This window comes from Ranitomeya imitator, chromosome 6 (assembly GCF_032444005.1).
Source record: "Ranitomeya imitator isolate aRanImi1 chromosome 6, aRanImi1.pri, whole genome shotgun sequence".
NCBI lineage: Eukaryota > Metazoa > Chordata > Amphibia > Anura > Dendrobatidae > Ranitomeya > Ranitomeya imitator.
The window spans coordinates 503,303,157-503,318,057 of record NC_091287.1 but is presented as its reverse complement, the minus strand read 5'-3'; the positions used below and the strand labels follow the sequence as shown (position 1 = coordinate 503,318,057).

At 48.4% G+C, this 14,901-nt stretch overlaps 1 protein-coding gene across 1 annotated transcript in view; it reads right to left on the bottom strand.

Moving 5' to 3' along the window:
• Positions 1–11,843, bottom strand: part of ATP6V1C1 (ATPase H+ transporting V1 subunit C1) — a 70,650-nt gene extending 58,807 nt beyond the window's left edge. Inside the window, exon 1 of the mRNA XM_069731731.1 lies at positions 11,639–11,843. The gene's annotated coding sequence lies outside the window, so the exon portion shown is untranslated. The remainder of the gene's footprint in view (positions 1–11,638) is intronic.
• Positions 11,844–14,901: the final 3,058 nt, after the last annotated feature.

The following is a 14,901-nucleotide window of genomic DNA, read 5'->3' as shown; positions in this document are numbered from 1 at the left end:
CTCACAAGCACAATGTCCCAAGCCCACTCCCTATCAATATTGACAGCCACAATGTCCCCAGCTCACTCCCTATCAATAGTCACAGCCACAATGTCCCCAGTTCACCCCTATCAATATTCACAGCCACATGGTCCACAGCCCACTCCCTATAAATACTCACAGGCACAATGTCCCAAGCCCACTCTGTTATGATAAGGTAATTCAGTACCACAATGGACATAGAGGTCAGAGCACATACAGTTAAATAAATAGGGCAGCACACTGCAGCGCCAAAACATGCAAACTTGAAAAAACGAAATTTGAACTGCATTACTGCACTAGAAATATGAAAAATGAGAGCTTTTAGCGCACAAAAATGGCCAATTTTATGTGTACCTCGTAGCCACGTTAAGGCATCTCTCTTATACGAGGTCCTACGCTTGACCTACCTCACTGAGAATAAACGTCTCCATCTGAATGGGTACATGTAAAAACCTCTTCTTGGACTCAAATTTTCTCTCTATGTGGAGGGGTATTGGACCTACTATAATTAAAACACCTGAAGCTAGGAGGCGGGGAGTGCACGATCAGAAGGCTAGAGAATACATTTCAAAAACCTGACCTGCACATCCAAACATAGACTGAGTGTGAACAGGTGCTGAACCCAGAGTCGCCAACTCGTATATAGTTAAATAAATAGGGCAGCACACTGCAGCGCCAAAACATGCAAACTTGAAAAAACGAAATTTGAACTGCATTACTGCACTAGAAATATGAAAAATGAGAGCTTTTAGCGCACAAAAATGGCCAATTTTATGTGTACCTCAGTTCACACTCAGTCTATGTTTGGATGTGCAGGTCAGGTTTTTGAAATGTATTCTCTAGCCTTCTGATCGTGCACTCCCCACCTCCTAGCTTCAGGTGTTTTAATTATAGTAGGTCCAATACCCCTCCACATAGAGAGAGAATTTGAGTCCAAGAAGAGGTTTTTACATGTACCCATTCAGATGGAGACGTTTATTCTCAGTGAGGTAGGTCAAGCGTAGGACCTCGTATAAGAGAGATGCCTTAACGTGGCTACGAGGTACACATAAAATTGGCCATTTTTGTGCGCTAAAAGCTCCCATTTTTCATATTTCTAGTGCAGTAATGCAGTTCAAATTTCGTTTTTTCAAGTTTGCATGTTTTGGCGCTGCAGTGTGCTGCCCTATTTATTTAACTATATACGAGTTGGCGACTCTGGGTTCAGCACCTGTTCACACTCAGTCTATGTTTGGATGTGCAGGTCAGGTTTTTGAAATGAAAGAGCACATACAGTGACCTGACAATAACCCAAAAACATAGAACGAGCTCTGAGACGTGGGAACTCTGCTGACCGCAATCCCTAATCCTCTCCAACCACACTAGAGGCAGCCGTGGATTGCGCCTAACGCTCCCTATGCAACTCGGCACAGCCTGAGAAACTAGCTAGCCTGAAGATAGAAAATAAGCCTACCTTGCCTCAGAGAAATACCCCAAAGGAAAAGGCAACCCCCACATATAATGACTGTGAGTTAAGATGAAAAGACAAACGTAGAGATGAAATAGATTTAGCAAAGTGAGGCCCGACTTTCTGAACAGAGCGAGGATAGGAAAGGTAACTTTGCGGTCAACACAAAACCCTACAAAAACCACGCAAAGGGGGCAAAAAGACCCTCCGTACCGAACTAACGGCACGGAGGTACACCCTCTGCGTCCCAGAGCTTCCAGCAAGCAGAAAAAAACAAATAGACAAGCTGGACAGAAAAAACAGCAAACAAAATAGCAAAGCGGAACTTAGCTATGCAGAGCAGCAGGCCACAGGAACGATCCAGGAGGAAACAGGTCCAATACTAGAACATTGACTGGAGGCCAGGATCAAAGCACTAGGTGGAGTTAAATAGAGCAGCACCTAACGACTTCACCACATCACCTGAGGAAGGAAACTCAGAAGCCGCAGTACCACTTTCCTCCACCAACGGAAGCTCACAGAGAGAATCAGCCGAAGTACCACTTGTGACCACAGGAGGGAGCTCTGCCACAGAATTCACAACACCACTCCCTATCAATATTCACAGCCACATGGTCCCAAGCCCACTCCCTATCAATAGTCACAGCCACAATGTGCCCAGCCCACCCCCTATCAATATTCACAGCCACATGGTCCCCAGCCCACTCCCTATCAATAGTCACAGCCAATGTCCCCAGCTCACTCCCTATCAATAGTCACAGCCACAATGTCCCCAGTTCACCCCTATCAATATTCACAGCCACATGGTCCCCAGCCCACTCCCTATCAATAGTCACAGCCACAATGTCCCCAGCTCACCCTTACCAATAGTCACAGCCACATGGTCCCAAGCCCACTCCCTATCAATAGGCCTTATTGAAACACACAAATGTAATGGCTGCATACATGACACTAATGAGAAACTTTTCAATGCTCTTACACCAGAAAAGTAAGGATTTCATAGAAAATCCCATCCCCCAAAGTTAAATAATTCTGTCATACAGTGTTCCGTCACACAGCTAAAAAGGACTAGATGGAAGCTGCAAATATTCAGAGAACAGGGCCCCACTAATGTAAATGAATGAAGAGGGCAGTGAATGCACGGCCACCTCTCCACTGACAGCAGAGCATTTGCACATTTTTTGGGGCAAATTTTCAGGTAAAATCCACAACATTTCAAACCCGTTTTGAATCAACCCTATAAGTGAACACTTTCACACAAGATTTGTTGGAAAATGTTTGAACTGTTTCATTCATTCGAAGGGAATCTGCAGAAATACAAGCACATTGTACAAACATAACCCTATCCATTAATAAATATCCCATAGGGTTTTTCAAAATCATGGTCACGAAAAGTGTGCAGAGACCAACTGAACTGATGCGTCACACGCCTACAGGGCAAAGAGACTAGCTTTCATATGTACACTGGTCCTGAAGATAACTTTTTCTCTTACAGAAAAAAAACAGTTTCTCATCAGCATGCTGGACCTCCATTTTCATTCATTGTTGGCCTGGTTGTCCTTTTTACATACAATCAGTGTGCATATATTTTTCTTGTATGCAAAAAGTAAAAAAAAAATCATCTTCTGCCCAATAAAACAGTAAATAATGGACAGCTCATGGAGGAAACAATTTTTCATGGACCCACTGACTTTGATACGTGACTCTGAAAAAAAAAAAACATGCCTCAGTTTCATCCGGTGAGGATGATTCTCTAAGCTGTAGGACTGTGTAAGGCCATGTGTGCCCACGCTGCGGATTCCTTTGCGGAATTTTCCACAGCGGATTTGCTAAATCCGCAGTGAAAAACCGCTGCGGTTTTTACTGCGGATTTACCGCGATTTCACCTGCAGATTTCCATTGGAGCAGGGGCAAACCCGCAGCGGAATCCGCAGAAAGAATTGACATGCTGCGGAAAATAAACCGCTGCGTTTCCGCACGTTTTTTTCCGCAGCATGTGCACGGCGGATTTCATTTCCCATTGCTTTACATGGTACTGTAAATGCATGGGAAACTGCTGCGGATCCGCAGCTGAGGAAACGCTGCGGATCCGCAGCAAAATCCGCATCGTGGGCACATACCCTAAGAAGTAAGGACCAGACCCGCTGGTGCAGTTTAGCAAGCGACAAATGTACCGGCGAGGACCAGAACAGCAGGGTATGCAAGGCGGTAGACAAACAGGTAGCGCTTGATGAAGCTGTGCAAACACACACAAATAGTAAATGTGCAAGAAACTGCTATCTGCCAGCAGGGAAATAGTTAATCACAGGAATGACAGAGGTAAATACAATCTGGCATCTTCCAGAAAGACAATGGTTAATAGCAGCAAAGTATAAATACTGGGACTTCTAGCAAGAAAATGAGTAACTGCAGAATAGCAGTGAATTATAGGCAAACTGGAGACTCGCTTGAAAAGATTTGTTACCTTGATTGCAGAGACCAAATGTGAACAGCCCCGATAACTGTTGCAAAAGGTTAATAATATGCTATTTGATTGGGTGGTAGATGTAAACACACAGAAAGAAAAAGTAAAAAATCTATAAAAGCATCACAAGGATCAAAGGACCTGGATGGGGCGTCAGCCCTGCATTTTTTTTTCCGACAAAATGGGAGGAGAAAATGAAGTCAAACAAGTCAAACAAGTCAAAATGAAGTGATCGTTGGGATTCATAGGGGTTCATAGGGGTTCACACTGTGGGCAGATTAAGAATACTGCAAATGTTTTATGATCCATATAGATGGTCAACATTCCTGTAGTGCTAATTTTTTAGTTAAATGTCCCAAATGAAGTAATATTATTCTGTCGGAACTCCTTGGAGAGAAAAAAAAGCAGGGAGAATTTTTAGATTCTGAAGAATTTTCTAATAGAACTGATAGCAGAAGCATCCACTTCTAGGAGGAACACATCTACATCTACTATCTACATCAGAGTGGAGTAGAGCTAGAGCAGTGGAGAAACACGATTTAAGTTGCGTGAACTGCAGAATCCCAACAGTACCGAGAATGAACTTCCTTGCGACAGTAAGAGAAGCTACCACTGCAAGTCGTTATTATCAAACTGAAGGTAGTTTACATAGCCTAGGAAATTAAGCGCTTTAAGACCAATAGGTTGTGGCCAATCCAAAATATATGAAACTTTCTTTCTCTTGGTCCATACGGAGACCTCTGGAAGATGATGTAACCGAGAAATCGCAGTTCATGACGCTCAGAGACATTGTTATTGCTTGGCAAACAGATGGTTTTATCGCAAGCTCTTCAAAATGGATCGGACATGAAGACAATGCGAGTCCAGAAGTCTGGAGAACATTGCTATGTCATCCTGATCAACTAAGACTTACTGGTACAAGACACCACTAAAATTTCCATAACAAAAGTTCTGGAACACAGGCGTGTTTTGCATAATATGAAAGCCTAGATATGAATAAAGACTATCACGGGTGTGGAAAGCTGTCTTCCATTTCTCTCCCTCTTTAATGTGGATATGGTAATAGCCTTCACACAGATTAAATTTTATGAAGATGGTAGCCCCCTTAATCCAATAAAACAGCACCCAGATGAGGGGTGTTGGATACTTTTTTTCCTGTGCAATTTTAGTCAGTCCCCGACTATATATCGGTCTCAGAAGAAGCCTGCATCAGCTGGAGACGTAAAGTATCTTATCGGATGAAAACCCTTTTCCTGATTTTCTTTAATATAAGAGGACAAGGCCTTAGTCTTGGCGGAGGGATGATAAACTGTCCACCTTGATGGTTCAGTACCTGGAAAAAAAGGGGTACGGCATAGTCAACGGATGATGTGGAGGTAGCGTCTAGGCGTTCTACTTGGAAAAAGACATCTCCAAAGTTCTGGTAAGAAGCAGACAAGTTGGAGACAATGGGGGAACAGTGATGTTTCAGAGAAGATAGTTGAGGCAATTTTGAAAGCAATATGATCTCTACTGGGTGATCTGGTCAGAAGACTAATCAAGAACTAGAGCATGCAGCCTTAGCCACGGACGTTCCAAAAGCACTGGAGGGTCTGAAAGTGGCAAAACTAAAAAAAAAAGAACTAAGAAGAAATGTCCTCAATGTGAAGTTCCCATATCTGAAGTAACACTAACAGTCCTAAATAAATTATACTGCCAGGAATTGCCACTATTCATGGAGATTAGTATCAGAGGCGTTCGCAAAGAACAAAAGGAACTTTTAGCTCTTTAAGGCTACGTTCACATTAGCGTTGCGCCGCCCTGCGTCGGCGACGCAACGCGCGACGCATGTTAAAACGCGCGCAAACGCGCGCAAAAACGCGCGCGTTTTGCGACGCGTGCGTCGTTTTTGACAAAAATCGGACGCACAGAAAATGCAACTTGTTGCATTTTCTTGCGTCCGACGCTAGCGTCGGAAACGACGCACGTGGCGAAAAACGCCACCCAAAAAACGCACGCGTCCCCTATGTTAAACATAGGGGCGCGTCGCCGCTGCGTCGCCGCTGCGTCGCCGACGCAACAGCGGCGCAACGCTAATGTGAACGTAGCCTAACTAGTGAGAGGTTCATCAACTTCTCAACAGCTCTAATCAAAGTTTCGTCCTGTAAACTCAAAGGAATTAAAAACAACAAACATAGGCACAGCAAGACTGTAGAAAGAGTTAGCCCTCCTTTACATCGAGGGTCTGTAATTTCCCTGTTTGGCCTTGAGTTTGGGACATTCCCTAAATGGGTGATCCTTTTCACCACAATAGAGGCATAGCCCTTCTGTACATTCAAGGGCTCATTCGGCCGACAACAATTTCTTCCAGACAGTTTGCATGGTTTCTTGTAAGGCTTCTATATGAGGAGATTTAGAAAAAGCTTTAGAATGCAAGATCTTTTCCCCTTGACATCTCTTTAACATATAAGTCCATCAGGGAAGCGAGAGAAATCTGGTCAAAAGGGACGATGGCAAATTGCTATCAGCAAGTTAGTGTTTTATCCGGCTAGAGAGATTGGCAGGGCACATTTTCAAGAGAGCGTCATTGTTCCAGGCCACTTCTAATGACAGGGTAGGAAAATGAATGACAGCGTCTCATAGTATTAGTCCCGTGTCTAAACCGGAGAATGCCATCAGCAGTACAATGGACACAGCCAGGTTCTTCAACAACTATATGGAAGGCATTGAGAAAGGAGGTCAGAAAGTGCTTCACAGGATAGTCTGACTCCCATAACGGTAAGGCTAAACGTCTCCAAACCACAAAGAAAAAATATAAAAATTGTTGGGTACAAAGTTAAAAGTATACAGTGCATTGGTAGACAAAGCCCTTAGGATTTCCATATAAACAAGTAGGTGTAGGCAACTGTGGAGTTGTGTGGTGTGTGCGCCGGATGAGAGGACGGCTGTGGCAGGGATTGGGGGTTCAGAGGTGTAACAGCACCAGTTTGAGGCAGTGCATGCATATGAGTTGATCACGCACAGCCTGGACAAGCTCTCGTTGACATAAGTCCTGATAAGTCCTCTGTATCCAACTGCAACAGTGTTGATGCCTCTGCCCGAGTATTCCACTGCGTGCTCACCTGATGAGCTGGATTTTCTAAGTCGTAGGTCTGGGCGAGCAGCACGGACAGGAGGAAGTGATTTAAAAGAGCGGGTCTTGATAGATGACACATGGATAAGCGAGTACCAGTTCAGCAGGATGACGGACAAGCAAGTGGAGCAGGTAGTACCAAATGAAACTGAGCCAGATGGGCAGATAAACATGGAAAGAGTAAATGTGTTCCGGATTCTTCCAGCAGGGAAACAGTTAATTACAGGAATTAAAAGAGTAAACAGTCTGGTATCTTCCATAAGGCAATGGTTAATAGAAGATGTAGGTGAACTATGACTTGAAGCAAGGAAATAGTTAACCACATGGAAACCTTGAAGTATAAAGGTACCGTCACACATAACGATATCGTTAACGATATCGTTGCATTTTGTGACGTAGCAACGATATCGTTAAGGAAATCGTTATGTGTGATAGCGACCAACGATCAGACCCCTGCTGAGATCGTTGGTCGCTGAGGAAAGTCCAGAACTTTATTTCGTCGCTGGACTTCCCGCTGACACCGATCCAGCGATGTCTTCACTGGTAACCAGGGTAAACATCGGGTTACTAAGCGCAGGGCCGCGCTTAGTAACCCGATGTTTACCCTGGTTACCAACGTAAACGTTAAAAAAAAACAAAACACTACATACTTACCTTCAGCTGTCTGTCCCCGGCGCTGTGCTTCTCTGCACTCCTCCTGCATCCTGTGTCAGCGCAGGCCAGCCGGAAAGCACAGCGGTGACGTCACCGCTCTGCTTTCCGGCTGACCGGCGCTGACAGTGCAGAGGAAAGCACAGCGCCGGAGGACAGACACGGAATGTAAGTATGTAGTGTTTGTTTTTTTAACATTTACGCTGGTAACCAGGGTAAACATCGGGTTACTAAGCGCAGCCCTGCGCTTAGTAACCCGATGTTTACCCTGGTTACCGGCATCGTTGGTCGCTGGAGAGCTGTCTGTGTGACAGCTCTCCAGCGACCAAACAGCGACGCTGCAGCGATCGACATCGTTGTCGGTATCGCTGCAGCGTCGCTTAGTGTGAAGGTACCTTAAGAAAAGTGATTACTTGCTTAAAGAGATGCATTACCTTGATTGCAGAGGCTAATAAGTGTGGACAGCACTGGAAACAGTTGTGAGACGTTTGCAAATTGCTTGGTGTGTGGAAGATATGGACAAAACCTAGTAAGCTGGGTTAAGCTTCGACATAATGATGGTTGCAGCACAGAAGTTAGTAGTAGTAGATGTCAAGCAGACTACGGTAAATCTCCTGTCAAACTTGAGGCAACGTTGGACAATGCTCTTTAGTACCCAAGGATCTGACATCTGCCTGAGACACCTTAAAAAAACCTATGGTGATGATGTCAGAGGACTTTGCCAGATTCCCTGAGAAACTGTGCATGGACTACGATCCGAGACATTGCAGCGTCCTGGATAGCGATCTCGTTGTGTTTGACACACAGCAGCGATCTGGATCCCGCTGTGACATCGCTGGTCGGAGCTAGAAGGCCAGAACTTTATTTGGTCGTCAGGATTCGTCATGTTTGACATCAAAAGCAACGATGCCTGCAACGTTTTACATGGAGCTAACAACCAGCGAGAATGATAAGTGAGTCGCCGTTACATCACTGGATCGCTCCTGCATCGTTCTGGGGCTGCGGTGTTTGACGTCTCTACAGAGACCTAAACAGTGACGCTGCAGCGATCGGCTCGTTGTCTATATCGCTGCAGTGTCGCTGAGTGTGACGGTACCTTAAGAAGCATGGAAATGTTTTATCTTTCCGTAAACAGATGTTACATTAATGGTAAAAATGGCCCACAGATCGGATCCAGCACACCGATAGAAACTGGACCTTTTTTTTTTCTCTTGTATGCCAAAAAAGAACGTCAGAATGAGGATTTATGTAGAGATGAATGACTGCCCAGTGCTCTGGAATCCTGATATATCACATGAGTGTCTGCCAATCAGTGCCCACTGCAGAGTGATGTGTGAGCCACAGTGACCGGCTGGCACCATAGGGGGCGACACACCCTGGAGCGCAGTGAAAGTTCCAAGGTACGAACAGTGTAGAAGAATTTTACTATTTCAGCACCTTCTTGGGCGAGTTTGTTTTTACATCCCCAGAAAACACTTAAAGGTTTGAAAAATGTATTTTTTTTTTTTATTTTAAGTGTTAATACAACGTACAGTTCTGGAAATCACGGACGTCACGTTATATTACTTCCCTCTGTTAAGCAATCAGAGCACTGAGAGGAGTGCGGTCAGAGGCTTCCTGTCACGAGTGACACAATCTGCGCGATGAGGAGACAGCAGGGCCGCGTCACCCATCATGTACAATCCACGTACCCGAAAGAAACCTCTCATTCATGGTACTCCTGACCCAGACACACAGATCAGAGGCATGTATGAAGAGGTCACGTTCGGGTCAGGAGAGCCGCGGCCGGTCTGGACTCGCACCGTGTTCCACCGACGCCTGAAATCGGCATTAGGCTGCCGTCACACTAGCAGTATTTGTCAGTATTTTACATCAGTATTTGTAGCCAAAACCAGGAGTGGAACAATTAGAGGAAAAGTATAATAGAAACATATGCACCACTTCTGTATTTATCGCCCACTCCTGGTTTTGGCTACAAATACGGACATAAAATACTGACCAAATACTGCTAGTGTGACGGCAGCCTTAGACTCTTTACAACGCACCGACATGTTACTGTCCCGTGTACGGCTGCACACTACCTGAGACACTACATCAGATATCTGATAAAAACCAATGCCTGAGCAGGCTGGGAGATCGGGGGGCAGGACACGGGAGGATAGAGTAGGCCAGGCATAGGGACGGACATGGTAGAGGGGCACACACAAGCGGGGCTGGACGCGGCAAGGGGGACCCAGGCACAGGGCTGGCGCGGCAAGGGGGACTCAGGTACGGGGACAGACGCGGCAAGGGGGATTTGCGCAGGAGGAGCATGGGCTGGACAAGGTAGAGGGCCAGCGCAGAGGTATAGGGCTGTACATAGTGGGGGACGCGCGCAGGAGGGGCACGGGGCCGGACACGGTACAGAGCCAGTGCAGGAGACGTATAGGGCCGGACACGGTAAGGGGGATTTGCGCAGGAGAGGCACGGGGGCCGGACACGGTGATTTGCGCAGGAGGGGCACGGGGACGGACACGGTAGACGGCCAGCGCAGGAGAGGCACGGGGCCGGACACGGTAAGGGGGATTTGCGCAGGAGAGGCACGGGGACGGACACGGTAGACGGCCAGCGCAGGAGAGGCACGGGGGCCGGACACGGTGAGGATTTGCGCAGGAGGGGCACGGGGACGGACACGGTAGACGGCCAGCGCAGGAGAGGCACGGGGCCGGACACGGTAAGGGGGATTTGCGCAGGAGAGGCACGGGGACGGACACGGTAGAGAGCCAGCGCAGGAGAGGTATAGGGCCATACAAAGTGGTGGACGCGCGCAGGAGAGGTATAGGGCCGTACATAGCGGGGGACGCACGCAGGAGGGGCACGGGGCCGGACACGGTAGAGGGCCAGCGCAGGAGAGGTATAGGGCCGTACAAAGTGGGGGACGCGCGCATGAGAGGTATAGGGCCGTACAAAGTGGTGGACGCGCGCAGGAGAGGTATAGGGCCGTACAAAGTGGGGGACGTGAGCAGGAGAGGTATAGGGCCGTACAAAGTTGTGGACGTGCGCAGGAGAGGTATAGGGCCGTACAAAGTGGTGGACGCGCGCAGGAGAGGTATAGGGCCGTACAAAGTGGTGGACGCGCGCAGGAGAGGTATAGGGCCGTACATAGTGGTGGACGCGCGCAGGAGAGGTATAGGGCCGTACAAAGTGGGGGACGCGCGCAGGAGAGGTATAGGGCCGTACATAGCGGGGGACGCACGCAAGAGAGGCACGGGGCCGGACACGGTAGAGGGCCAGCGCAGGAGAGGTATAGGGCCGTACAAAGTGGGGGGACGCACGCAGGAGGGGCACGGGGCCGGACACGGTGGAGGGCCAGCGCAGGAGGGGTATAGGGCCGTACAAAGTGGGGGGACGCACGCAGGAGGGGCACGGGGCCGGACACGGTGGAGGGTCCATGCAGGAGGGACATGTTATTGTGGCCAAGAGAAAATTACTCCAGGCAGGAATCTAGTAAGTCAGGAGTCACGAGGGCCAACACTGGACATGATCGGTTCTTACATCTCAGGAACCATTTGCAAACTACAATATCCATCACCCACCTGGTGTAATGAGACATTTGCTGTACATATCTGTATCCATCACATACAGTGACAGGAGCACTCTGTGCTGTGCACACCCTGCACCACACACCCACACTACACTATCATCACCCACACTACACTATCATCACCCACACTACACTATCATCACCCACACTACACTATCATCACCCACACTACACTACCATCACCCACACTACACTACAATCACCCACACTACACTACAATCACCCACACTACACTACAATCACCCACACTACACTACAATCACCCACACTACACTACAATCACCCACACTACACTACAATCACCCACACTACACTACAATCACCCACACTACACTACAATCACCGTCCCCAGCTCCATACCTGGTAGCACAGGAGAGCTGTCACAGTGGGCACAGACAAGCGGCAGGTCAGCGCCTCAGATCTCCGCCATCCTCTCCCTCACAACCTACTGCCCCCTCTGCCAACGAGAAGGAACACAAGTGGTGACAATCACAGTTTACAGGCGTTCGCCTTTCACAGCCACACGGCAGCCATGTTCCAGAAGTCATATTCTGCAGCAGTATATAAGCAGTAGTTCGTATTGTCCTCAACAAGATGGCGCCATTCATGGAGACTGCAGAGAGGAGAGTCGTGCGCGCTCTGGTGTCTGTGAGCTCGTGTCATCCAGCCGTCACATGATTGTATCAGCTGATACCGTACACGCCAAGGTCTTATCACCTCCCATCCCAGCTGTTGTTCCATGGCGAGGCCGCTAGGGGCCAGCCTAGTGATAGCTATAGGAACTGTATTACACCGCCATCTAGTGGCGAATGATGGGTAAGTTTCTTTTGCTGCAGGTTTCAGCTATGGCCGAGCCTGGTGCGTTGTGCTGCGTTTTATATGTGTATAATATATTTACATAGGGCTTGTGTTGTGTGCCCACTACCAGGAAATAGCAGCGTTTTAGATGCAGCATATTTTCGCTGTGTTCAAAACGCTGCATACTAATCACACAGTTAAATCTGCATTTGTTCAATGAACGTGTGGATTTATTGCATCTAATGAATGACTATGGATGAGACTATGAAGCGATGGCCGGGGGACCACCACGGTGCAGGGAGACTACCGTACACAAGATGAGGTGCAAACAACAAAGGGTAGATTTATTGGAAGGCAAGGAATAAAGTGGATGAGGAAGGTGAAAACAGGGGTATGCAATGGCAAAAGATAATTTACAAGAGTTGTATTCTTTAGCTTGTCTGTAATATAGCACGGTGCTCCACCTGTTACAGAATCAACATACGTCACACAAGTAAATGCAAACAATAAACAAATAACGATGCTACTCTACATATAACCTCCCTGGCCTTTACTAAGCAGGCCACACGACTACCGTGTACTGACTATTGAAGCCAACACTAGGCCCTGACATGTGCACAAAACAGGAACAAACTCCCGGCGATGTTGGGGACTCAGATCCAGTCCCGGGGGCCCCCCAACAGTCCAGTACGGTGGTGCGCACGGCTCTCTGCCAGCTCCGTGAAACGTGGTCTTCTCCTTGCTTCTGGGTCCTGGAGGTGCTCCTGGAAACTGTAAATCCTTTTCTCGGTATCTTCGTAGCTTTTCAAACTCGCACAGGACAGCCACTCTCGCTGCACCTGGAAAGGTCTGTCAAATCTCACAAGTCCACTCCGTTACAGGCTGTGGGTCCTCTCTTGCAGAAAGCAGCACAAAGTTCTCTCTGCAGCAGCTTCAGCTCTCACACACACACACACACACACACACACACACACACACACACGCGCTGTTCAGGCTCCACCCCCACCCTCTGCACAGTCCAGCTCATTCACACAGCCTCTTGCAGGGGAGAAGCAGAACATTCCATCACACCAGACAAGGGGTGCAGTCTCCTAAAGTGACAGCGTGTTCCTTACTGTCCATAACAGCACCACCCTCTTACAACTGCGAGCTACGGCTCATAAACCCACGCCGTGGGCGAATTTACGCAGCGTTAGAACCACTGTGGGCATGAGATTTAAATTCCATTCAATGTGCTTGTAACCTAGAAGAACACAGCGCTTTGGATGCAGCGCTGGTGAGCGGTGTCCCAACCCCTGCTGCTTCTGATCGTGGCCACACAGCCTTAATTATATAGCACTTACATACAGTTGGGTGAAAAAGTATTTGCTCCCTTCCTGATTTCCTATTCTTTTGCATGTTTCCGATCAACAAACAAATTTAAGTATTAGACAAAGATAACACAATTAACCCCTTCCCGACCTTTGACGCATACGCTGCGTCATGAAAGTCGGTGCCATTCCGACCCATGACGCACCATATGCGTCATGGAAAGATCGCGTCCCTGCAGGCCGGGTGAAAGGGTTAACTCCCATTTCACCCGATCTGCAGGGACAGGGGGAGTGGTAGTTTAGCCCAGGGGGGGTGGCTTCACCCCCTCGTGGCTACGATCGCTCTGATTGGCTGTTGAAAGTGAAACTGCCAATCAGAGCGATTTGTAATATTTCACCTAAAAAACTGGTGAAATATTACAATCCAGCCATGGCCGATGCTGCAATATCATCGGCCATGGCTGGAAACACTTATGTGCACCCACCCCACCCCTCCGATCGCCCCCCCAGCCCCCAGATCTGTGGTCCGCTCCCCTCCGTCCTGTGCTCCGCTCCCCCGTCCTCCTGTCCGCTTCCCCGTGCACCAATCACACCCCCTGTGCTGCAATCAAACCCCCCCGCACTCCGATCCCCCCCCCGCACACAGCGACCCCCCCCCCGTGCTCCGATCCACCCCCCCCCCGCACAGCGATCCCTCACCCCGTGCTCCAATCCTTCCCCGTGCTCCAATCCTCCCTCCCGTGTTCCGATCCACCACCCCCCATGATCCGATCCACCCCCCCGTGCTCCGACGCCCCCCCCGTGCCCTGATCTCCCCCCCCTTATACTTACCTGGCCGCCCGAGGTCCGTCCGTCTTCTTTCCTGGGCGCCGCCATCTTCCAAAATGGCGGGCGCATGTGCAGTGCGCCCGCCGAATCTGCCGGCCGGCAGATTCGTTCCAGAGTGAATTTTGATCACTGAGATATATCCTATCTCAGTGATCAAAATAAAAAAAATAGTAAATGACCCCCCCCTTTGTCACCCCCATAGATAGGGACAATAAAAAAAATAAAGAATTTTTTTTTTTTCACTAAGGTTGGGGTAAGAACTAGGGTTAGGGTTAGGGGTAGGGTTAGGGGTAGGGTTAGGGTTAGGGGTAGGGGTAGGGTTAGGGCTAGGGTTAGGGGTAGGGTTAGGGTTAGGGTTAGGGGTAGGGTTAGGGCTAGGGTTAGGGTTTCGGTATGTGCACACGTATTCTGGTCCTATGCGGATTTTTCCGCAGCGGATTTGAAAAATCCACAGTGCTAAACCGCTGCCGATTTATCGTGGATTTACCGCGGTTTTTCTGCGCATTTCACTGCGGTTTTACAACTGCGATTTTCTATTGGAGCAGTTCTAAAACCGCTGCGGAATCCGCAGAAAGAAGTGACATGCTGCGGAATGTAAACCGCTGCGTTTCCGTGCAGTTTTTCCGCAGCATGTGTACAGCGATTTTTGGTTCCCATAGGTTCACATTGAACTGTACACTCATGGGA